Source organism: Phoca vitulina, unplaced genomic scaffold, assembly GCF_004348235.1.
Source record: "Phoca vitulina isolate PV1807 unplaced genomic scaffold, GSC_HSeal_1.0 scaffold20, whole genome shotgun sequence".
Taxonomy (NCBI): domain Eukaryota; kingdom Metazoa; phylum Chordata; class Mammalia; order Carnivora; family Phocidae; genus Phoca; species Phoca vitulina.
Window position 1 is genome coordinate 13596603 of NW_022589723.1, and position 26078 is coordinate 13622680.

Below are 26078 nucleotides of genomic sequence, written 5' to 3' on the forward strand. Positions count from 1 at the left end.
TTGGGATCACTGAGTCAAGTTAATAATTTATTTTTGGCATGGGGTGTCCTACTATATAACAAAGAACCACCAGACCTTTCTCTAGAGCAAATAAACGGCATCGAGGACAGACCTATCTGGAACCACCCATACACAGAAGATGACTGGTTCACTGGCCCTGGCTTCCTCGGCCCATGTTATTAATTCATTGCTTGGGGCTTTTCTGGGAGGCTCTTCTGAGAGGCTCTTCTCTGTGGCCTTGGCCTGGGAACCGAATGTAGTTCCCTTTACCTTGTCCACCCTCCAAAGGCAAGTCTTAACTAAAGAAACAGTTCAGTCTCAAGTCAGGTTTCTAGAGCACGATAAAATCTGCTGAACTGTGGACATGAAGTGTAAGGGATGGAGCAGATGTGCATCCACAGTGAGGTGGTGGGGGATGAGCTGTGCACTGAGACAGGTATGCTCCAAGCACGTACAGAATCTAAGTGTAGAATTTCGGACATGGATCTTAATTCTGCATGCTGGACCTAGCCTATCCTTGGCCTTTGTTCTTCTCTGGCTCCCTAGGAAGTCTTGGAAGCATTTTCATTCAAGTTCCAAGTTCTGAGATGTTTCTCCTTGTTTCAGCTGAGATTCACATAGAGAATCTTGGGCTACTCCGGAAACAGCCTTTCTGAACAACTCATGACTTAATAATAACTTTTTTTCTTCTCCAATCATCCTCTTTGTTACTATTTTTTTGGGGGGATAGGGAGGGTGAAGGATACCTTTATGTTTCCTGGATATATTGTTTGCTCCTCTAACCAGACATATATATATCAGCCCAACCAACGATATATATATCTGCATGGCCAATGATACTGCATTTAACTATCGTTCAACTGGACTGTTGGGTTTGAGGGAAGGAGAAAGGGGGTGTGAAGACAGCATTTTCAGCAGGAATGGCTGCAGTAATTTGGAAAATTTGCATCCCTGTGTTTAAACAGTACAGGCGAAATCCTCCTCTGCCCAAACCAGATAGCTGTGTGAGTGCCCCTGAGGGACTGCTCTGGGATAACAATGTTTCACTGATCTGATTACAAGGAATTCTTGACAATGAATAATCAGGACAATAGATACTGTTTCCAGCAACTGCTGATGTAGTAATCACTCTTCTTGATGAAAATACCAGATTGTTCTGCAAACCAGTGAGCTGGGTCTGTGGAAACAGAACATACATTCATTTTGGAGAAACAAAAGCTTAGAGCAGTCTGTAAAACTCCCAATTTCATTTCCTCCATAGCAGTGTTTTAAGTAAGAGTCCCCCCGCTCCTAGTTCCTTGGGAGGGGTTCTTCAGCTTAGTTCTTCAGAAGGCCTAAAAAGAAGCATTGAGCCACAAATAGACCCACCACCCTCTCTTTAAGGAGAGCAGAAATTTGTCTTGGTACAGCATATTAATTTATTCTTGACTTACTGAGGCCATTAGTTTTGGGACTTAATGTGTAAAGATTCCTTAGGGTGTAGTAAGAATGCCTTCTTGTTTTACTGGAACAGAAATATTTGAGACCCTTGCCCAGGACTTCAGACCAAATCTCTTTTTAGATTTACAAACATGAGTTGAAGTCGAAGTTCTACTCTAGCTAGACTGGATAGACTTTAGTAAATCATTGGATTTCTCTGGAGGTCCAACTCCTTCTTCAGCATCAATTTAACTTAAATTTTTTTAAAAAAATTAATCATGTTGACTGTAGAAAAATCGGAAATATCAAGGAACAAAAAGAAGGAACTGAACAGTTATCATAGTCCTACTACTCAGAAAAACCACTCTTAGAAACTGGTGAATATCTTTTCATTCTTTTCTTCCTCCTTCCTTTGTCCTCTCGCTTCCTTCCTTTTATTTGCCTGTCTGTCTATCCACCCATTTGTCCATCACCCACCCACACATCCACTCATACATTCAGTCTACTCATACTATGCAGAGGGTTGTATAATTTGCTTTCTCTTCTCAACAGTGTTTGTGAATGTCTGTTTTTGTCACTATTGTTGGTTGCCTTTTTGTTGTCTTCAGAAAGGAAGACTTGGACTATCTAGTGTCACTGAGTTATCAACCAATTTTTTTTAAAGATTTTATTTATTTATTTGAGAGAGAGAGAGAGAGAGTGGGAGGGAGAGGGAGAAAGAATCTGAAGCAGACTCCGCGCTGAGCACAGAACCTGATGTGGGCTTGATCCCATGACCCATGATATGATGACCTGAGCCAAAACCAAGAGTAGGACACTTAACTGACTGAGCCACCCAGGTGCCCCATCAACCAATTTTTAAACTAGTTTATAGATACTTCAGTAATCCCACAGGCCAAACCCAGTATTTTTTACTTTATCAAAATGAGTTTTAAAAGATATTATTGTGATATATTTTAATAAATTATGCATATTCTCCTTTTTATAAAGTGATAACATGTTTTTTGGGGAATATTTAGAAAATACCAAAAAGGAGAAGAAAATACAGAGATAAACCCATTTCTTTGTGCAATTATCCTCCATCTACAGTTACTTTTAAATGAAAATGTTATAATAAAAAATTCAGATAGTATGATAATGAGAAGTAAGACTTTTCTTACCCTACACTTTCAGACTTCCTCCACAGGGGTGACCGCTGTCAAAATGTTTATGTATGCTTCCATATATTTTCCTATTTAGTTACACATTTTTCAAAGATAATGTTAATGGCTTCATGTTCTTCCTGTGTAGATGATGACAACTTACTTCTAATAATATCTAATTATCTATTATAATATCTAATATCTGACTGATGGACATTTAGGTTGTTTCTAAAGTTTATTATAGTCTATGCTTAAAATATATGAGGGACAAATCCTAAGGTTTTTGCAAATCCCAATTCTTTTTTTTTTTTTTTTTTTTTTAAATTTTATCTTGTTTTTTTTTTTTTAATTTTTTAATTGTTATGTTAATCCCCATACATTACATCATTAGTTTTATATATAGTGTTCCATGATTCATTGTTTGTGCATAACACCCAGTGCTCCATGCAGAACGTGCCCTCCTCAATACCCATCACCAGGCTAACCCATCCTCCCACCCCCCTCCCCTCTAGAACCCTCAGTTTGTTTTTCAGAGTCCATTGTCTCTCATGGTTCTTCTCCCCCTCCGATTTCCCCCCCTTCATTCTTCCCCTCCTGCTACATTCTTCTTCTTCTTTTTTTCTTTCTTAACATATATTGCATTATTTGTTTCAGAGGTACAGATCTGAGATTCAACAGTCTTGCACAATTCACAGCGCTTACCAGAACACATACCCTCCCCAGTGTCCATCACCCAGTCACCCCATCCCTCCCACCCCACCCCCCACTCCAGCAACCCTCAGTTTGTTTCCTGAGATTAAGAATTCCTCATATCAGTGAGGTCATATGATACATGTCTTTCTCTGTTTGACTTATTTTGCTCAGCATAATACCCTCCAGTTCCATCCACGTCGTTGCAAATGGCAAGATCTTATTCCTTTTGATGGCTGCATAATATTCCATTGTATATATATACCACATCTTCTTTATCCATTCATCTGTTGATGGACATCTTGGCTCTTTCCACAGTTTGGCTATTGTGGACATTGCTGCTATAAACATCGGGGTGCACGTAGCCTTTCGGGTCCCAAAGGCATCCAAATTGGCAAAGAAGAAGTCAAACTCTCACTCTTTGCAGATGGTATGATACTTTATGTGGAAAATCCCAAAGACTCCACCCCAAAACTGCTAGAACTCATACAGGAATTCAGTAAAGTGGCAGGATATAAAATCAATGCACAGAAGTCAGTGGCATTCCTATACACCAACAACAAGTCAGAAGAAAGAGAAATTAAGGAGTCGATCCCATTTACAATTGCACCCAAAACCATAAGATACCTAGGAATAAATCTAACCAAAGAGGCAAAGGATCTGTACTCAGAAAACTATAAAATACTCATGAAAGAAATTGAGGAAGACACAAAGAAATGGAAAAACGTTCCATGCTCATGGATTGGAAGAACAAATATTGTGAAGATGTCAATCCTACCTAGAGCAATCTACACATTCAATGCAATCCCCATCAAAATACCATCCACTTTCTTCAAAGAAATGGAACAAATAATCCTAAAATTTGTATGGAACCAGAAAAGACCCTGCATAGCCAGAGGAATGTTGAAAAAGAAAAGCAAAGCTGGCGGCATCACAATTCCAGACTTCCAGCTCTACTACAAAGCTGTCATCATCAAGACAGTATGGTACTGGCACAAAAACAGACACATAGATCAATGGAACAGAATAGAGAGCCCAGAAATGGACCCTCAACTATATGGTCAACTAATCTTTGACAAAGCAGGAAAGAATGTCCAATGGAAAAAAGACAGTGTCTTCAACAAATGGTGTTGGGAAAATTGGACAGCCACATGCAGAAGAATGAAACTGGACCATTTCCTTACACCACACACAAAAATAGACTCCAAATGGTTGAAAGACCTCAATGTGAGACAGGAGTCCATCAAAATCCTAAAGGAGAACACAGGCAGCAACCTCTTCGACCTCAGCCGCAGCAACTTCTTCCTAGAAACATCGCCAAAGGCAAGGGAAGCAAGGGCAAAAATGAACTATTGGGACTTCATCAAGATAAAAAGCTTTTGCAAAGCAAAGGAAACAGTCAACAAAACCAAAAGACAACTGACAGAATGGGAGAAGATATTTGCAAATGACATATCAGATAAAGGGCTAGTATCCAAAATCTATAAAGAACTCATCAAACTCAACACCAAAAGAACAAAGAATCCAATCAAGAAATGGGCAGAAGACATGAACAGACATTTTTCCAAAGAAGACATCCAAATGGCCAACAGACACATGAAAAAGTGTTCAACATCGCTCGGCATCAGGGAAATCCAAATCAAAACCTCAATGAGATACCACCTCACACCAGTCAGAATGGCTAAAATTAACAAGTCAGGAAATGACAGATGTTGGCGGGGATGCGGAGAAAGGGGAACCCTCCTACACTGTTGGTGGGAATGCAAGCTGGTGCAGCCACTCTGGAAAACAGTGTGGAGGTTCCTCAAAAAGTTGAAAATAGAGCTACCATATGATCCAGCAATTGCACTACTGGGTATTTACCCCAAAGATGCAAATCCCAATTCTGTAAGTACCTCCAAGTTGATAATCAAAGCACAAAAAAGGCTTTGCTTTACTTTTTTTTTTTTTTTTTTTGGTAATCTTATTATGATGGTTTTAACTTGAAAAAGCTTATGAATATATTGGCCTGATAGTTTGTGGTCATTGAATATAATCCAGAGTTGGCAATCAACCTGTCTTTTCTTTTATGTTCAAAAGAAAATAGTCCACTATCCTTTTTATTCAAATTTCAAAAACCATGCACTCTATAAATTTACTCAAGAACCAGGCTACCCTCTGTAGCCTGCAATTCAATATTTGAAATTAGGGCTGAAATGGAAAATTATAGCAATTGCTCCGAAAGTTTCAGGTTACTATTATTATTCCTGTAAACTGTCCTCAGACAGTTAAGCCAACGTTGGGTCTCATCTCTATCTTTATTTGAGCTCACAAAATGTGACATTATAAATTCAGAAATTAAACAGCATTGCTAATACAGAACTACTTCTGGAGTTGGTACATGAATACTAATTATCATCCTTAAAATAATCCCCCAGACACCAAACATTTTCTGAAATAGCTCTGTTATAATAAATACATCTGCAAAAAATCCTTTTATGGGCCTGATTCATGTGTGCACACATTTCTGACTGTGTGATAAGAGGTAGGGGGTAAGAACAATCATTTCTACTCTTCCTTAAACCTTCCTGGTCACCAGAAAGGACTCAGGTAGTCCTCATGAATGTAGAATACCTTGTATCTTTGGTATTTTATTATAGGGGTGGATTTGTGATTTAGTGACTCTTTCTCTAAGACATACAAGGTCATAGTCTGAACACATATTTTTACTTATATGCTGGGCTTGTCTTGGGCACAGGTGGAATTGGGGTCTCCCACGTAACTCCCTTAGAATCTGCAAGAGGGCCTATTTTATCCATCTCCTTGAACTCCTGAAATTCAATAATTACACTCCTTGGATAAAGGAACTATTCACACAGGTTGTCTTTCTTAAAAAATGGATTTACTGTTCAGAATGAGATTTAAAATACAGATATCTTGGAGCACTGGGTGTTATATGAAAACAATTAATCGTGGATCACTACATCAAAAACTAATGATGTATGGTGACTAACATAACATAATAAAATAAAATTTAAAAAAATAAACAAAAAATAAAATACAGATATCTTGGGATACAGATATCTAGGTAAGAGAAAACTGTATGGGGTACCACATTAACCTATTGGACAGTGACATCTTACTATAAATAAGTTTACAAAGCTTAGAACAAATGAATAATTGGTTGGCAATGACTCATCCTTGATTCTATTGCTTTGAGGATTCTGGGGTGGAATGAGACCTCAATGGCAAGGAGCTCTGATTTCCACTAACAACTTCTGCCGTGGGTTTGGAGGGAGGAAACTGTGGAATTCAGGCTGATTTTTGGCCATGCAAGGCCCAGATCCTTTGGTGGTAGGTGAATAGTCTATTTTTTAATAAAACTCGGGATAAAAAATATGGCAAGAGGAATTTTATGCTATTTCTGGGTACAAGAGGGCATAAGTTAGATGTGAACATAATGGAATTTCTAGAATACTTTTATGATTTATGGGAACTGCCAAATATTTAAAAGGAAGGCTGTCCTGGAAAGCCCACGGTTAACAAAGTATGCTGGGTGAGCTGGACCCGTAGCGTTGAAGATGTGCGCATGCTGCCAGAGGGCTGGTGAGAGACAGGGAGGGAAAGGGGCTTTTGGGAGGTGTGATAGTGCTGGGGGAGCTCAGGCTTGGACAGGAAATGCCTATGTGGAGACACATTCCAGTATAGCTCCTAAAGAGAGTGTTCATAAGCTGACTTTTCTCCCTCTGTGGGCAAAATTTCTGCTACTCAGGCTTTGAAGATAGGTGTCTCCTCCAGACTGACCTTGGCCTTTGAAAGAGCACAAATTATTTTTATCATAGTTAACCAAGTGAACAATACACAGCTACCCACATCCAAGAAAACCAAATCAAGTCTGGAGGGGCAGGAGAGGTCGTTTAAAATGATTGTCTTGTCATTAGCCATAACATCCATTGGGTCATTTAGAAACTGGCAAAATTGTGAGCTACTTAAGTCTTCCCTTGACTCCACTAGGCTGTCACTGAATTCCCCTCCTCCACCCTGCACTTTTCCCAGTCATCCAGCGGGGTCATTTTAGTGCAGAGGGGAAAGAAAGACAAGAAAGACCCTATGCAGCAAACATTCTGAGAACAGCCTCAAGGAGTTGTCACAAACTTCTACCCAGGTTTGTGGCTTTAGGAGGAGAAGAAATAAAGAGGCTATTTTCACCTTAGCCTTCCTCTTTCATATCTTCTTTCTTTACTACTTCCTCCTGGGCTGCCGACCGCAGTAGCCCACCATAGCCTGGGTGCAATGTTACTTGACATTCTTCTTGCCCTTTTCCCACTGACGCTTGGGCCAAGTTGGCACTCTTTGCCCAAACTACTTAGCTTTGTCCCACCTATTTTGAGGCCATGTATATAGCTGATGCTATATGAGTGAATTTTTAGGGAGTCAAGATTCTGTTGTTTGGCTAGCCATTGGCCTCAGAATTCTTTTTTTTTTTTTAAAGATTTTTTATTTATTTATTTGAGAGAGAGAGAATGAGAGAGAGCAAGCACATGAGAGGGGGGAGGGTCAGAGGGAGAAGCAGACTCCCTGCCGAGCAGGGAGCCCGATGCGGGACTCGATCCAAGGACTCCAGGATCGTGACCTGAGCCGAAGGCAGTCGCTTAACCAACTGAGCCACCCAGGCGCCCCGGCCTCAGAATTCTTGAAGAACTCTCTGCTTGACCTCTTGCCATCCCGATCAAGGAATTGGTACCTTCCTCTCTCAGATGGTTTCTAGCTCTGGGTAGAATGATGAACTAACATCAAACTTTTATGATTATTTACCCCTTGGGATTATGGCTTAAAGAACTTAACTTGGAGGTGGTGGATGTTGATCAGGAACCACCTCCTTTTCCAGTTCTCCGGGGTAGAAGACATTAAACATCTGATCCTCTTCAAGGAGGGTGCTGGGAAAAATTAACATAGCCTTCTGCATGGGTATGTGGTTCAGTGATGCTAGCTCTTGATTATACTTATAATGCCTCTAATTTCTCCAAAACTTCTACCGTCTCTTAAAAATTCCATCTCATACATTACTGAAATTAGCTCCCACTTCTCATTTATGATGCTCTAGTTTTCCTTATCCCCATGTTACACTCCCCAACTTATTCTTTTTTTTTTTTTCAGACCTGAACTTTGTTATTGTCATGGACCAGTAGATCCCTTTTATTGTTTAAGCCAGGCTAAGCTGTGTTTTCTGTTATTGCAGTAAAGACCATCCATTCTCCTGATACTTTATGGCACTTAGATTCTGTGCTGCAGGATCAGGAACAGGGAGGCACAGTGTAGTCTGAGAAGATTCTGTCCAACCCAGGTGCTATGTCACTGTGTCACTGGGTTTTAACTCTCTTTCTTGGGGAAGGAGGGAAGGTCAGTCACGTTCATTTCACAGCTTATGGTGAGGGTGACAGTCAGTCATTCAGCAAAAGCATGGCTAAAAGGATGCCCCATGTGCTTGAACGTGACCGTCTAGGCGTCCGGAGGACTTGGGCTGCTAGAGCCATGTGGGGCAGGTGTTCTTTACAGGGGGTTCCTTGGATTCCTAGAGGGTCCATGGAAAGATGCCAGGAAGTCCATCAACCCTGAAACAGGAAGGTGGCTGCGACTCTCATGGTGGTACTTTCTAGACTTCTGGAGCAGGGACTAGAGAGGATCTTAGGATCACTTTCATCTGGGAGAAGGAGTCTTTTCTGAAGGGCCCAGGTTTACATTTCCTTGATAAAGACACCATGGGAAATGGAGGGGATGGAAGTGTTTCATTGATGAGTGAGGTCAGGAACACAAAACCCTGCATGTCTATAATTACAGGATTTCTTCATGCTGACAGTATGCTGGGGAATGCATTTTCAGTTCTCCGGGTTGGGAACTGTAGGTATTCCTGATTGCTTTGTGTGATCTGACATGGCTCTCTGTAGAGCTGGCTGTTCCTCTCCTTCCCACAGATCTGGGGGGAAGGAAGGGGTCCTGTCTTTTCCTGTGAGGCTGATGACTTCACTTCCTTTCCCTTCCTCTTCCTCAGGTTAGGATCTCTACCCCTTCTCTATCTGCTCCCTGGGTCTGAAATCTTGACCCCTCTCCCACTCCCCAACTTTTTTTAAAATATTTTTTTATTTTAGAGATAGCAAATGCACAGGGTGGGGGGAGGGGCAGAGGGAGAGAGAATCTCAAGCAGACTCCATTCTGAGCATGGAGCCCGATGTGGGGCTTGATCTCATGACCCTGAGATCACAACCTGAGCCAAAACCAAGAGTCGGACACTTAACCAACTGTGCCACTCAGGAGCCCCTCACTCCCCAGCTTTTTTTTTTTTTTTTAAGATTTTATTTATTTATTTAAGAGAGAGAGAATGAGAGATAGAGAGCACGAGAGGGAAGAGGGTCAGAGGGAGAAGCAGACTCCCTGCTGAGCAGGGAGCCCGATGTGGGACTTGATCCTGGGACTCGAGGATCATGACCTGAGCCGAAGGCAGTCGCTTACCAACTGAGCCACCCAGGCACCCACTCCCCAGCTTCTTATGTCCATTTTCCTAAGTCATTGCTGGAGGTACTAGAATAGAGGTCTCAGACTAGTTTAAAAGTCTTGAATTATTTTTCAGTTTAAAAGAGTATTAGGGGAACTTATAGGACTCACTCTGTCACAACTCGGTTCAGCTTGTTCCAGGTTCACATTGCCGCTGTGGAGTCCTTTTTGGCTCCTCTTAGTCACTAGACCGCTCCTTTAGTCTTGTCTGAACCTCAGGGCTGCGCTCATTGCCAAGTCAGTGTCTCCTCTTTCCAGGGTCCGGGTTGTAGATTATGCCCTAACTCAAGTATGATGTGAAGACACTATTTCCATAAAGCAAAAAAAAATCACTTGAGAAAGGAAGAATGGAAGAAGGTGAGAAGACACCTTTGCTGGAGCAGGGAGAAGAGGAAGAACAATAAAGAAATGTGCATGGAAGAAGAGAAATTTCCCTGTTTTACTACTTTTTTTTAGAGGTGGCTTTTCTTAGACGGTAAGTAGCTTCATGCAACAAGTTCATTTGAAATCACACTACCTTGGTTCAAGTTTTGAATTATTATTTACTACTGTGTGACTGTGGATGAGTCACGTAACTTCTCCGGCCTCTGGTTTTTCATCTGTGAAACAAGGATAATGACAATATCTACTTTTTGGGTGGTCATGAGCATAGGGTGCTGGCTCATCAGGACACTAGCCCCTGGGGACAGGGTGCCCCAGGCTCTCCAATACAGGGGGCAGTTTGGGGAACAGGAACACTGGATTGAATCAAGAAGTCTGGGGCTCAGAGAACTGAAGTTTTTTCCATGTGGAGCTGTAATGGGAATGAAAACTCTACTGTACTGTTCAAACATTAGCAGGAGTCATTATCTGCTCTGCTGGTGGAGAGACCAGAGGACCCGTGGGTATCTGTGCAAGTGCTCCTGTGTGCTCACGCAGGAAAGGGATTCACTTTAACACATGGATAGTGTCTTTAAGCAAAAGAGTTTGCAAAATAATATTTTGCTTACAGCAAAATTTTTGTTTCCCGGAGGCAACCACCGTCGGCTTGGTGTTATTGTGGGTACTTAAAAAAACAGATGCTAACCTCGGACTGGATGTACAAAAGATTTACTAGGGAAGACACCCATGAGGGACAATGAAGAGTGAGTCAGGCTGCAATGCAGGAAGGAAGGAAGCAAGGTCTTAGATTGTAATACATTTCCAGGAAAGTTTAGGCCTGGCCAATGGGGAGTTTTTGAGACCGTCTTCTGTCAGGAGTCATGCATCTTCCAGAAATGGGCCTGCCTTAGTGTCTCTGCTGAGTTTAGTCATTGGCTGGGGAATATGGCTTTGGTGCTAACACAGCAATGGATTTCAGAGCACAGCAGCTGGGATCCATTGGTTGACTGTGCTCCTTGCAGGAGACAGCCTAAGACGTACATTGTCATGGCCTCTGTAGGGCTTTGTCTTTCAGCCTTTTTCCCATGCCTGTGTAAGCTCCTGTATTATCACACACATATATATGTGTGAATATGTATGCATATCTACACAAATGTTTACAGTTTTGTGAATGGGGTCATACATTTTGTTTTACAACTTGCATTTTTCAGTGAAGAATGATTTCGTGGGAATATGGTATCAGTACCAATAGATCTTCTTCATTCTTTTTCATGGCTGAGTGCAATTTCATTGTTTGGCTGTCCTTCATTTTATTCAGCCAATCCTCAGTTGATTAGCATTTGAGTTCTTTCTAGTTTTTCACTATCACAAATAAGGCCATAAAACCTACTATCACATATATATATTTATGTGTATATATAGCTTTTGCAATGGGATAAATTCTTAAAGTTGAAATTGCTGAGGCAAAGGATATGAAATGTAAACGTTGGGAGATACTGCCAAATTGACATTCAAAACGTTACCAGTTTGCTCTTGCGTGAACAGTATATCACAGTGCATCTTCACCTGCTGTTATGCCAACCTTGGGTATTGTCATTCTTTTAAATTTTGCCAATTTGATGAGTGAAAAATGAGCATGCAGCCTTTAAGTCAGTTTAAAAGGTCCCCCTCCCTCACCCCATATCCATGATTCCCCCTGGTGGATCTATGTTAGAACCATCCTCTGTTAGGAGCCTGGGGTTGGACTTAGCTGGGCTTGGAACTCTTGACTCAGAAGCAGAGACGCAAAGTACATATGGTCTCTGGCACCAAATCTCAATCACAAACCCTGAAAAGGTGTCCAAAATGACACCACTAGAGACTTGTTCCCTTTGAAATCTGAGAAACCTGCAAAACCCTGACCCTCAGATATAATCCAGTATCTATGTTTTACAGATGGGAAAACTAAATTCTTTCCCAGAGGGTGCTCTGACCAGGGTCACAGAGCTAGTTAATCACAGAGTTCAGACTAAAACCAAATTTTCTGACTTCCAGTCTAGTACTACACTGTGAGAATACAAATAGCAGTTATTTTGTCATAATTACAGCTGGAAATGCTGGTGCTAGCAAACTGCATGAAAATTATCAGGTATGTAAATAAAATAGAATGAAAGCTAAAAGCACTGAATATTCCATATTGGAAGATTCACAATTTATATATTCATGTCACTGTGTAGTATGTATTGAATCAAATACTGCAGCTACAATAATTTAAAAAATAAAAATGTTTGCTATCATGTTTTAGGGGAAATGCCTATGATGCTTTAGCACTCTAACAAGTAATCTTTACATGTAGTTACCAGGCATATATATATATATATATATATATATAAATCCATATTAATAGGAAACTTGGTGGCATACATAGTTTAAGTAGCTGTCAGAAGACCTTCATAATTTCCAATTTAACCTAATTATGTGGAGTCTAAACAAAGCACTGCAGATTTCTCTCCATGATTCCTCAGAGCTGGCTGAGAGCATTCCTTTGATCATATAATTCTTTTTAAAAAATATTTTATTCATTTATTAGAGAGAGAGTGAGAGAGAGCACAAGGAGGTCGGAGGGGCAGAAGGAGAGGGGGAAGCAGACTCCCCACTGAGCAGGGAGCCCCAGTGTGGGGCTCGGGACTCGATGCCAGGAGCCTGGGATCATGACCTGAGCCAAAGGCAGACGCTTATCTGACTGAGCCACCCAGGCGTCCCTGATCACAGAATTCTTATCCCCTGGGATGTGATTTATTTTAACTTGGAAACCTGAATTCTTAGGGAGTAACTAGGGTTTCTCAGTTTTTTTTTTTTTTTTTTATCAATCTTGGACTTTGGACCAAAAAGACAAGAGCAGTTCTTGTGAAGGACTGAAGATTCCACTCGTTAATTGGAGATAGAAGTTCTGGCCTCTCATTTCTGCCATCATGAGAACATGTTAACATTAATCCTTTTGCCATGGGTAGTGAGTCTACTTTTTCTTGTGTATCTTTTTGCTTCGACTTTATTCTGCACTATCTTGAGGGATTTTAGTCCTTTAGGATCTGTCGTTTAGCCCCCATTTTTCAACTTTCATATAACTTCTTTTCAGTTCTGAGGTCTGAGATCATGCTGCCTTTTTTCTTGACCTTTTATTGTAGAAAACACAGGTAATAAAAGACACATAAAGCAAATGTGTGGCTTAATGAGTTATTATGAGGCAAGCACTCTTGTAACTATCACCCGGGCTAAGAAACAGAACTGTGCCACCCAGCCTGAAACTCCTCCACATGTCCTGTTAACGTTTCCATCCTCTTCCCTCCCTTCAAAGTGCCACTCACCAGGGTTTTATAGTTACCCCTTCTAGACAGTGTACTTTAGTCTTGCCCATTTTTATTTGCTCTTATTTGTTTAAAATTTACAGTGTCTCGGGGCGCCTGGGTGGCTCAGTCGTTAAGCGTCTGCCTTCAGCTCAGGTCATGATCTCAGGGTCCTGGGATCGAGCCCCGCATCGGGCTCCCTGCTCCGCAGGAGGCCTGCTTCTCCCTCTCCCACTCCCCCTGCTTGTGTTCCCTCTCTCGCTGTGTCTCTCTCTGTCAAATAAATAAATAAAATCTTTAAATAAAATAAAAAAAATAAAATAAAATTTACAGTGTCTCTCCACCCTTTTATTTTCCTTATAAACTAGTTATCTGTTGAAGAACCTGGGGGCTTTTGACCTGTAGCGTTACCCACAGCCCAGATTTTTGTCGATTGTGTGTTTCTGGTGCAGTTCATTATGCTCCTTTGTCCTGTGAATTTCCTGTAAGTTAGCAGTCAATGCAGAGTATCAGATTTACGATCAATGCCTGTGGCAAGACTATACCTTTGGTCCTGCACAGACCTCAAATTCCTCCAGCATCTGGCTACTGGTATATTGTGCTCTGCGTGGGCCCTGAGGCTGTGTAGGATTTTTCTCAGAATTCTGGTCTATTCTCAGCCTCCACTGGTCATTGCAGGCCTGTGTCTCTGAGGGGTTTCTCTTTCCCCTTCTTAGAGACTGCTGCTAGTTTTTTCTCAGGCTTGGGGTAGGGGTAGGGGCAGGGTTGAGGGGTTTTTTTTGTTTGCTTGCTTTTGTTTTGTTTTTTTAAAAATATCTTACCATTTTAGAACTCTCCATAGAAAATATTTTTAAATTTAAATTCAATTAGCCAACATATAGTACATCATTAGTTTCAGATGTAGAGCTCAATAATTCATCAGTTGCATATAACACCCAGTGTTCATCACATCATGGGCCCTCCTTAAAGCCCATCACCCAATTACCCCATCCCCCCCACCTCCCCTCCAGCAACCCTCAGTTTTTTCCTATAGTTAAAAGAGTCTCTCATGGTTTGTCTCCCTCTGTGATGACTTCTCCTTCAGTTTTCCCTCCCTTCCCCTATGATCCTCTGTACTGTTTCCTATATTCCACGTATGAGTGAAACCATATAATTGTCTTTCTCTGATTGACTTATTTCACTCAGCATAATACCCTCCAGTTCTATCCGTGTCGATGTAAATGGTAAGTATTCATCCTTTCTGATGGATGAGTAATATTCCATTGTATATATATATATATAACACATCTTCTTTATCCATTTATCTGCTGATGGACATCTGGGCTCTTACCCCATTTGGCTATTGTGAACATTGCTTCTATGAACATTGGGGTGCAGGTGCCCCTTTGGATCATTACATTTGTATCTTTGGGGTAAATACCTAGTAGTGCAATTCTGGGTCATAGCATAGTTCTATTTTTAATGTCTTGAGGAACCTCCATACTGTTTTCCAGAGTGGCTGCACCAGCTTGCATTCCCACCAACAGTGTAAGAGGGTTCCCCTTTCTCCATATCCTCGCCAACATTTGTTGTTTCCTGTCTTGTTAATTTTAGCCATTCTGACTGGTGTGAAGTGGTATCTCATTGTGGTTTTGATTTGTATTTCCCTGGTGCCGAGTGATGTGGAGCATTTTTTAAATGTGTCTGTTGGCCATTTGTATGTCTTCTTCGGAGAAATGTCCATTCATGTCTTCTGCCCATTTCTTGACTATATTCTTTGTTTTTTGGGTGTTGAGGTTGATAAGTTCTTTATAGATCTTGGATAGTAGCCCTTTATCTGATATGTCATTTGCAAATATCTTCTCCCATTCTGTAGGTTGCCTTTCAGTTTTGTTGACTGTTTCCTTTGCTGTGCAGAAGCTTTTTATCTTGATGAAGTCCCAATAGTTCATTTTTGCCTGCGTCTCCCTTGCCTTTGGAGACGTGTCTAGCAAGAAGTTGCTGCGGCCAAGGTTACAGAGGTTGCTGCCTGTGTCCTCCTCTAGGACTTTGATGGATTCCTGTCTCACATTTAGGTCTTTCATCCATTTTGAGTTTATCTTTGTGTATGGTGTAAGAAAATGGTCCAGTTTCATTCTTCAACACCATTTGTTAAAGAAACTGTCCTTTTTCCATTGGATATTCTTTCCTGCTTTGGAAATTTAGAATGGTAGAATTTTCTTTCTGAGAATCTCTAACCTTGGGAAAGTATCTTCCCTTTTAAATGGTCTAGCCCTGGGATTTCATTTACATTCAGGAAGTGTCTATGTTACATGCCCAGTGATAGACACTATGCTCATCATTTGTTATGACACATAAAATGGTTTCTTCTATACCAACTGTTTCATGGACTACTACTTTCTTATTGATCAAAATATGGAGTATCAGTTTCTTTAACTTTCTGAAAGATGAAATAAATAGTGAGACAAGTCACACACTAGGTTCTTCCAAATCTTTTTGGAGATGTGCAGTTTAAATAGTAAATGGAGTCAGAAATTTTTTGGAAGTTCTGCTTTTAGTAGAAAATGACTTCTGTGGGAGGTCAGCTTTGATGATGTCAGACAGGCTGGGTTTAAAATCTTCTGTTATTTCAGCAATTTAATTACTCTATCTGAATCTCAGTTTTACCACCTGAGAAATGGAGACAATTATACTTATTTGGTTTTTGCAGCAAATATTTATTGAGTACTTTTTAAGGTGCAAGAATTGTTTTAAGTTCTGGGGATACAGCAATGAGGAAACAAAAACTTAGCCCTCAAGAAGCTTATATTCGATACTCCAAGGGTTTCTGAAGACTAAATGAGACCTAATGTCACTTTCCTGGTTCAGAGCTTACACATGGTAGATGTTCTATAAACGTCAGCTCCCTTCTGCCTCCTTTTAATAGATGTTTCCTATCACTTCTACAATTGATACTTTTAATTTGTTTAGCTCTTTGGCATTATTATTTCAGTAGTCGATGGTTCCCAAGCAACAACAGCCTAGGCAATATAATTAAGGCATAAATCAATGTTACATTTTTGTCTGACTCGCAGCAGTACGAGCAAAGTCTCTGCCGTCTTTGTTCCCAAATACCTCCAAAATCATCTAGAGAGTCACCGTGAGTGCCCCTAAATGCCTGTCTCCTCCAGCTAGTTCATGGCATTCCTGCCACCTGTGGGTCCCTTTGCATGGCTGGGTATCATTCTTCCTCACCCTAAACACTTCTCCCTTGATATTACCCATATTGGGATGGCAGGAGCATTGCTTTATTTGTGGTCAAACTCAGAGCATATGGCATACTCTCCCTGCAGCTTTCTTAGCTTTTTGAAGCTAGGTCATGGGATACACTGACCTTATATTTTCAGTTCCCTTCAATGACCTCAGCTTTTTACTTTGTCTGAACTTTCTTCTCTTCTCTTTTTTTTTTTTCTAAAAAGTACAACTATTGGGTTTTTTTTTCTTTTTTTAGCCTACAATTCCTTCCCTTTTCTCAGATATGTGGCTCTCTTTGATGAATTTGGAGGTTTTGGGGTTCTTAAACAAATGGCCAAGAAAGAACTCTTGAGACATTTTTGGTGCAAAAAGGTGATCTTATTATAGCACCAGGACAGGACATCCATGGGCAGAAAGGGCTGCCCTGGGATTGTGAGAAGTGATTGATTATATATTTTTTAATTAGTAGGTGTTAGGGATAGTGTAAGTCTCTAAGGAATTAAGAAGCAAGGCTTTCAGGACCCTGAGGGGCTAGGCGCTGCTAAGATTTTACTTTTAGTCTTTAATAAAACATAAACATTTAGGCACTAAGGCGGCCATGAGTTCCTTGAGGAAGGTCACACTCTATATGTTTCAGGTATCTATCAGTGGCCTGCAAGCTGTAAGGAGATTTAATGTAAGCCACATTTCTTTTTTTTTTCTTCAATTTTTTAAATTAACATATAATGTATTATTTGTTTCAGGGATACAGGTCTGTGATTCATCAGTCTTACACAATACACAGCGCTCACCATATTACATACCCTCCCCAGTGTCCATCAGCCAGCCACCCAATCCCTCCCACCCCCTTCACTCCAGCAACCCTCTGTTTCCTGAGATTAAGAGTCTCTTATGGTTTGTCTCCCTCTCTGGTTTCATCTTGTTTCATTTTTCCCTCCCTTCCCCTATGATCCTCTGTCTTATTTCTCAAATTTCTCATATCAGTGAGATCATATGATACTTGTCTTTCTCTGATTGACTTATTTTGCTTAGCATAATACCCTCTAGTTCCATCCTCATCGTTGCAAATGGCAAGATTTCATTTTTTGATGGATGCATAATATTCCAGTGTGTGTGTGTGTGTGTGTGTGTGTGTGTATACCACATCTTCTTTATCCATTCATCTGTTGATGGACATCTAGGCTCTTTCCATAGTTTGGCTATTAAGCCACATTTCAAGGGAAAAATGAAGGGGGGGAAATCAGAGGGGGAGAAAAACCATGAGAGATTATGGACTCTGGGAATCAAACTGAGGGTTTTAGAGGGGAGGGGGTGGGGGGATGGGTAAGCTTGGTGATGGGTATTAAGGAGGGCACATATTGCATGGAGCACTGGGTGTTATATGCAAACAATGAATCATGAAACACTACATCAAAAACTAATGATGTAATGTATGGTGACTAACATAACATAATAAAAAAATTATAAAAAAATAATTTAAGCCACATTTCTCTTGCCTTTGTTTCCCTCCTCATCTTCCTTTGGAAATGCCTATTTTTCTTTTTTTAAAAATACTTTATTTATTGATTAGAGAGAGAGAGAGCACACAGAGGGAGAGGGTGAGGGAGAAGCAGACTCCCCACTGAGCAGGGAACCTGATGGAGATCTCGATCCCAGGACCCTGGGATCATGACCTGAGCCAAAGACAGATGCTTAACGGACTGAGCCACCCAGGTGCCCCCTGGAAATGCCTATTTTTCTATTCCCGTAACTCTAATCTGTATGTGTGGGGCTGCCATGTTTTTACATGTCACAGTTTCTTGGGCTCCAAATGATCTAGGGTTGCTACCTTTTAAATCACAGCACTGTGCCTCCCTGGTCACAGTTACTAAGTCCAGGTATGGCTTTATAATTCAAGAGTTCTAAGATTAAGATCCTCGGTTCTACCCCTAAGATTTTTCCAGGTGAAACTGACAAAGGAGATTTAAGTTCCTTGACAATAGTGAAGCTGTGGGATTGTTTGGAAGCCTTCTCTTATTCAATGCACTGCTTAAAGAGTTAATTGATAGGTATTTTTTTCCTGATTGCTTGGGAGGTCTTAACCTTTGTCTTAGTCAGTTTGGGTTACTAACAAATTACCATGGATTGAGTGGTTTACAAACAAAAGAAACTTATTTCTCACAGTTCTGGAGGCTGGAAGTCTGAGATCATGGTGCCGGCATGATCAGGTTCTGGCGAGAGTCCTCTTTAAGGTTGCAGATTGCTGTTTTCTCATTTATGCTCCCATGACAGAGAGGGCTAGCTAGCTCTCTGGCCTCTTCTTATTTGTAAGGGCGCTAATTCCATTCATGAGGGCTCTACCCTCATGACCCAATTACCTCCCAAAGGCCCCACCTCCAAATACCATCGCATTGAGATGAGGGTTTTAACATATGAATTTGGGGAGACACAAACATTCAGTCTATAGCATCCTCTGAGGTACAGGTTTTTTCCAACATGCCTAGAAAAACATTGCTGGAACTCTGATTCATTGTAGATATGCAGCTTTGTCCCTTGCTACATATTATTTGCTCCTTTAGAACATCCTATGAGAAAATTAGAGGAGATACAATTTCATACAATCTCAGTCTCTCTCTTTCTCTCTCTCTCAGACAATGAGATTAAAAGTGGCAAATGTTTTGTCCAATATCACACAAGTAAATGTTGCAAAGCCAAAATTATAGCACAAGATTTCTGATGTTTAATGTTCTTTCTGCTATACTGTTTTGCAACTTTTATAATCTTTGTTAGCAAAATATTATCCAAATATGTTGCTTGGTGTTGCCTCGAAATTGTATCACTTTTGCATCTCATCATTTTAAAAAACATTACTTAAGTACTTCCTTAAGGTTTTCTTCCCTTGGTTTGTAGATTTCCCAACAGATTTCTTGATTCATTGTGCTGCTCCTCAGTGGTCTCTCACCAATCCTTGGTGATTTCTTGGAGGTTCTATCTCCTACTTGTATTTATGTTACTGGTTCTCACTGACTACAGACCTGGATATATAGGTGCCTGAGGTCTTCGGGTTATTTTTGGATTGCTTCAAGCTCGTGTTTCCCCACATCAGAGAATAATATTGGGGAAAAGAATCTTCCACCCTGTGGAAGAGAGAAAGAACAGAAAGAGGAATAGGAAAGATGACAAAGAAATCTCCCCCTACCACAGGCATGTTTTTCTTTGCAGAAGGCTGGCTTCATGTGGCCCTAAGGAGCAGTCACTCCCTGTTCTTACTCGGCTCACTGGCCTTTTCTGCTAGGTCTGTGGTGTTCATGGAGTCAGACTGCAGATATTATACCCACATAACCATCTTCCCTTTGTTTCAGGGTCACAGGCATTTACCCTAAGCCAAGAAAGACCCAGGCTAGTTTAAGCAGACAGAATCGTATCAATAATGAAAGGGGAAATGGCTTTTTAAACTCACAGAATGTCAGGGAGCTCTTTCTTATCACCATTTGACTTTAAGATCCTTCTTGGGTCCACTGCTTTTTCTACTATTGCTTTTTTAATGCAACTATGAATAATATTCTTATATGAGAGGTTGTGTTTTTTTTTAAAGATTTTATTTATTTATTTTTGAGAGAAAGAGAGAGAGCGAGAGTGTGTACAAGCAGGGGGAGGGGCAGAGGGAGAAGCAGACTCCCTGCTGAGCAGGGAGCCCCATGCGGGACTCGATCCCAGGATGCTGGGATCATGACCTGAGCCGAAGGCAGATGCTTAACCAACTGAGCCACCCAGGCACCTCTATATGAGAGTATTTTTGAGTGAAAGAACACTCTGAATAAGTACTGAATTGGTCAGTTTGGTGACTTTAAAATAGGTCCTAAGATTCTTAGCTGTCTCTCCCTCATTTCCATATGTGAACTTAATTATCCTTCCTTTGAGTGGGAACTGAACTCAGTGGCTTGCTCCTTACAAATGCAATATGGCGGAAGTGATGGCGTGGGGTGTCTGAAATCGGGACACAAAAGGCATTGCAACTTCCTCTCGTTCTCTTTTTTTGGATCATCTACTTTGGGGAGAGCCTGTTTGCCTACTCAAGAAGCCCTATGGAAAGACTCGTGTGGCTAAAAACTGAGGCTCCTGCCTGCCACGATCATGTGAGTGAGTCATCCGAAAGTGGACTGCCTAGCTGCAGTCAGGCCTTCAGATGACTGCGACCCTCACTGACATCTTGGCTGCAAGCCCATGAGAGTTCCTGAGCCAGACCACCCAGTTAAGCTGCTCCTGAATTCCTGACCACACAAGCTGCAATAACTGTGATAGGAAATGTTTATTGCTTTAATTCACTAAATTTTGGGGCAATTTGTTATGTAGCAATAGATAAATAGATTTTTGGTCATGCTCATCTGGACTTGATTCAGATACCAATGTCCTAGACTTTGAGTTGGTGACATAAAAGGATGAGGCTTTTGAGGGATCTTGGGAGGTAAGTCCATTTTGCATGTGGGAGGAATGTAAATAATTTCTGACCAGAAGACAGCTGTGGAAGTTTTAAAATATGTCCCTATTTGTTGTTGTTGTTGTTGTTGATGCTCCTTTCTTCAAAGGTAGGGCCTAAATCTCCTTCCCCAGCAGGAAACAACTCATACAGCTAACTTCAGGGGTGGATTTACGGGTTTGCAACCCGTACAGTGGCAGGGGCTCCTTGCTCAGAAGGGCCCTGCACTTGGCTTCATGCTCAGTTGTTGCATTTGGAAATCCTTAATAATTTTTGAGCAAGGGGACCCACATTCTTATTTTAATTCTAATGGGGACCCACAAATTATGTGGCTATTCCTGAGCTGCTGCTTCTGCTCTGACCTTGAGGTCACTGGCTTTTCTTGATAATTGGCCTTATTTCTATCCTCAAAGCCCTTGTGAGCTCACTTTCCATGGTCTTGGGAATATGGAAAATGGCTATTCATTTCACTTTACCTGTAGGAAAAAACGGATTTTCTCCTGGTCCCTTGAGCCGTCAGCCCCACTGGTGATTCCGTAATTCTGAAGTAAAGATAGTGAAATATCCATGGTCAGTGTCCTGTGGTCCCATGTGATCCTTCCTGAGCTCAGGTGGTACTTCACTTAGCCATTGCTGATTCTCCCCATCTCTTCTCAGCCTCTGTTCCTCTATGGAGCCACAGAACATCCAAAAACTGGTTGTTTCACCTTTTCATCTGGGCTGCCCACATGCCATCCAGACTGAGGAAGACCTGGAAGCTTCAGCGCCATGTGAGCCAAGATCACGGCCACATTGGCAAGCGTCGGAAGCACCCAGGAGGCTGGGGGGTAATGCTGGTGGCATGTATCACCCCAGGATCAACTTTGACAAATACCACCCAGGTTACCAGAGCTTCTGCCCAACTGTCAACCTTGATAAACTGTGGACCTTACTCAGTGAGTAGGCATGAGTCAATGCTGCCAGAACCAAGACTGGAGCTGCTCCTATCATTGATGTGGTGTGATCGGGCTACTACAAAGTTTTGGGAAAAGGAAAACTCACAAAACAGCCTGTCATCCTGAAGACCAATTTCTTCAATAGAAGAGCTGAGAAGATTATTAAGGGTGAGTGTGGGCTGGGGGTGGATGCACTCTTAAATCCGTAACATTTCTCCTTGGGAGAAGACACTTGAGTTCTTATGGGCTTGCAATTCACTCTTTTTGAGAATGTTCAGAGCTTTCCTACAATGTCAACAAATGGGGTGGCTCCTGAAAATGGTATTGTTTTTGCTCCTGAGTTGCTACTTCATTGACTAACAGCTCTCAAGCAGGGATTTATAGTGTGAATGTCTTCCCCACTCTAGTCGCAGTGTTGTAGAATTTCCTACACATGCTCAGAAATACTGCAAACATCATAAAGTCAGAGCTTAGGCTGTTACTTTATCTCCAGCACTTTTTACTCTGACCAATGTAGTTTAACCTGCAAAATGGTAACTTGGGAGCTGTTTGACACCCAGAGTCTGATTGGAGAATTGCAGCCATGAGTAGTTTTTTTGGTTGACCCAACTATAAGCCATTTGACTTCCTCTTCAGAGCAATCTAGTAAGAAAATAGGACATAGTTTCAGAGGTGAGGGTACTGTTTAAACTTGCCTCTCTCTCTTGGGGTTATTCCCAATCTCCTTTGACATGGAGATGTCAGAAGGATATCTGGGTACACACTAAGAGAAGACTCTGAGGAACTTAGAGGTTTTTGGAGATGAGAGAGGGTTGAGGGACTCATTAAAACATGTAGAATTTGTTCAAATTTCCATGAGGGGCAGTTTGGCTTAATTAGGTCAAAATATATTCAGGCCCGCATATAGGATAAAACATTATTATTTTAGCTAGCATAGTGGCAGACACAGAGATGCATTGCTCAGATCCTTTTTCAAGAAAGGATTTGCTGCTCAGTTGTAAGAAGTGTGGTTCACTGGCAGCCTCCTGCTGTTTACTTCTTCAGGTCCACCTCAGCCTTTGAGCTGGGACTTCCCTAATGGGCAATCTTTGCTTCAAAGGTTCTTACTGGGCAGGCAGAGACTTTGTCCAATATGCATTATGGTCTCCTTTCCCCCCTGCCCAATCCTACTTCCTCCCTTTTCTTTTCATGAGTATTACTCTTCAATCTGCACTCTTAATTCTGTCTCAACACCTGCGTCCCAGAGGACCCCACTGACACAGTGGTTCCAGGAGTGCTAGAAGAAAACAGGTGGTAAGATGAGGTTTTGAGCTTGGATCACTCAGTGCCTGATTGGCAATGAGAATCCTATCCCAGGTGGTATGTGGGGGGCACAGATTAGTGTCTGGCATAAGATGTTGGCCCAATTGCAAAAACTTTCTCTGGTGAATGGAGAGAATGTTCTATTGCAATGGTTTAGGCATTTGAAAAGGGCAAAGGGAAAAAATTCATATGAGGAAAATGGAATTGGCTGGTTGTTATTAAGTAACATTGTTGCTTGTTAGAGAGATAATGAAAAGCTGAAGGCAGTTAAAAATTGATAACTAAGGAGATCAGAAGTCCTTTTTGGTAGTTAAAAAGAGGCCTTTATCTTCAGCATTGGGAGAGAAGAAACAGACCAAACTCAGGGTTAAAAAGAGTCCAGAGCTTCAAACACAGCTAGTTATGTGGCTGAGGCAGGTCTGTTATGCCAACGTCAGGATCCTGGTTGAGAAAACATTCCCCATCCTGACACATGGGATGGGGGTAATCTGTTGCCTGTCTCCCAGACATTGACTCTCCAAACTCCTCTGAATTCTCGGACCTTTCAGAGGTTGTCCCTTTCCCTACTAAGAGCTAATATACACCCCTTTCATATGAGAAGCCATGGCTGGCCACTCTTCTGTAAGGTAACGGGCTTCTCACCAGCCTCCTCAAGATACGGCCAGAACCTCCTGTCTTGGATGCTTAGCCTATAACTAGGGTCAAATCACAGCATGTCCCAGATGGGGATGTCCTGGGTCTGATAAGGGAGGAATGGTATTATACTCTAAAGGAGTTATAGGGTCTAGTCAGCATGTGCCAGCAGAAGCTAGGGGAGTACCATGGTACTGGATTTTGAGTGTTCTTGAGGGGCCAGAACATAACATTGGATAAGAAAGAGTTTGTTGGCTTGGAGGCAGTTTCTTAGGACAGATAATTTACTACCTTGGCAAAGACTCACTGCAGGATGGCTTCTCGGAGCAAGAGAAAATGATGGCGCATGCTGAGTGAAGTGGAAATGCCAGAATTGCCTTTGCAGATACCAGAAGAAAACAAAAGTCTCAGGGAAGTGGACTTGCTGGAGTGGCGATATTATATGAGGCCAGAAGATCTACTAGAGGATTATATTCCATGGGAAGGGGCTGAGGACACACATGGCTTTCCAAGGCTATCAGGAAGGCAGTTGTATTTAAAAATATATTTTTAAAGATTTTATTTGTTTATTTGAGAGAGAGAGAGAGAGAGAGAGCACGAGCGGGGGGGAAGGGAAGAAGGAGAGGGAAAAGTGGGCCCCCTGCTGAGCAGAGAGCCCAATGCGGGGCTCTATCCCAGGACCCCAGATCATGACCTGAGCTGAAGGCAGACACTCAACCGACTGAGCCACCCACGCCCCCCAGGAAGGCACTTGTAAAAGGTACTGGCACCATTAAGAATTTCAGTGTTGCCTTTCCTTTGAAGATTAGGCCTGGTCGTAGGAGAAACTTTCACAGATGTTATCTCATTGATCACAATGAGGTTTTGAAGGTATCATATTACAAATTTAGGAATGGGGCTTAAGCCCATATACCTGGTGACATGAAAGACTGCCATCCTTGAACAGACAGACTCCAAAACAAGAGAGGCGTTGCAACATGTCCAGTTGCAGCACAGGCAGCCCTGTTTCTTGGGCTATTTGATCCAACAAACCCTTTCAGTATGAGAATAAAAATGCAGACCCCTGTATTTCTGGAGCAAGCCCATAGCACCTTTGGCAGAACAGCTCTTGACACCCCAATAGTGCCTTGTAAAGATAGAAAACTTGGTCATGGGACCACTAAGTAAAATAAGTTCAGAAATCCCCACCACCTGTAAGGTCTTGTTGAACCAGCAAGTCATAAAATCAGGTGTACCCAGCAGCATTCCACTGTAAGTTGGAAGTGGTACATCTAGGATCTAGAACAAGTGGGACCAGGGGGCACAAGCAACCTACATGAGTTAAGTAGCCTAGAGCCCCATGGTCCTTGCTGGAGTTGCACCAGCAGCCCTTTCCTTACCACACATTTGCGGTGTTTGACATACTGTACCACCCAGAAGCAGTAGTTTAGTAGAGTTTTGGAACCGTCTGCTGATGGTGCAGCTGATACACAGGTCAGAGGCAACACTCTGCAGATTCGATGCCATCTTCCAGAATGCAGTGCACACAGATTATTAGAGCCCTCTATGTGGGGCTTGTCCCCCAAAGAAAGAATACATGGATCCAGGAACCAATTAAAGAAGATGGATTGAAATATATTTTTATAAAGACTTATTTTTAAAAAGGGAGGCCTATTAAGCAAATTAGTGGTTAAAAAGGAAATGTTTATCCAGTGACAATGAAGGACAGTTCCCTGGTATCACTAGAGTGCTAAATTTATATACATGGCTTTTGTTCCTGGATTATTTACATTTTGCATTCACTTACAAGAGTGTCTAATATATCAAAAGTAATGGAAAAGGATTTAAAGTATAATCTCTGAAAGAAATAAAATTTTATTTCTCAAACTCTGTTGTATAAGTGAGATTTCATTGATACAAAGAATACATCCCTGTCAATTTCTGAAGTAGATGGAAAATGAAGACTTTGGGGACTCCCTCTCTGGTAACTAAATGTAATCCTACTCATGCTTTCCCCCTTCTTCTTCCATCCACTGCCCAATCAGAAACCCCATCTTTTTTTTTTTTTTTAAGATTTTATTTATTTATTTGACAGAGA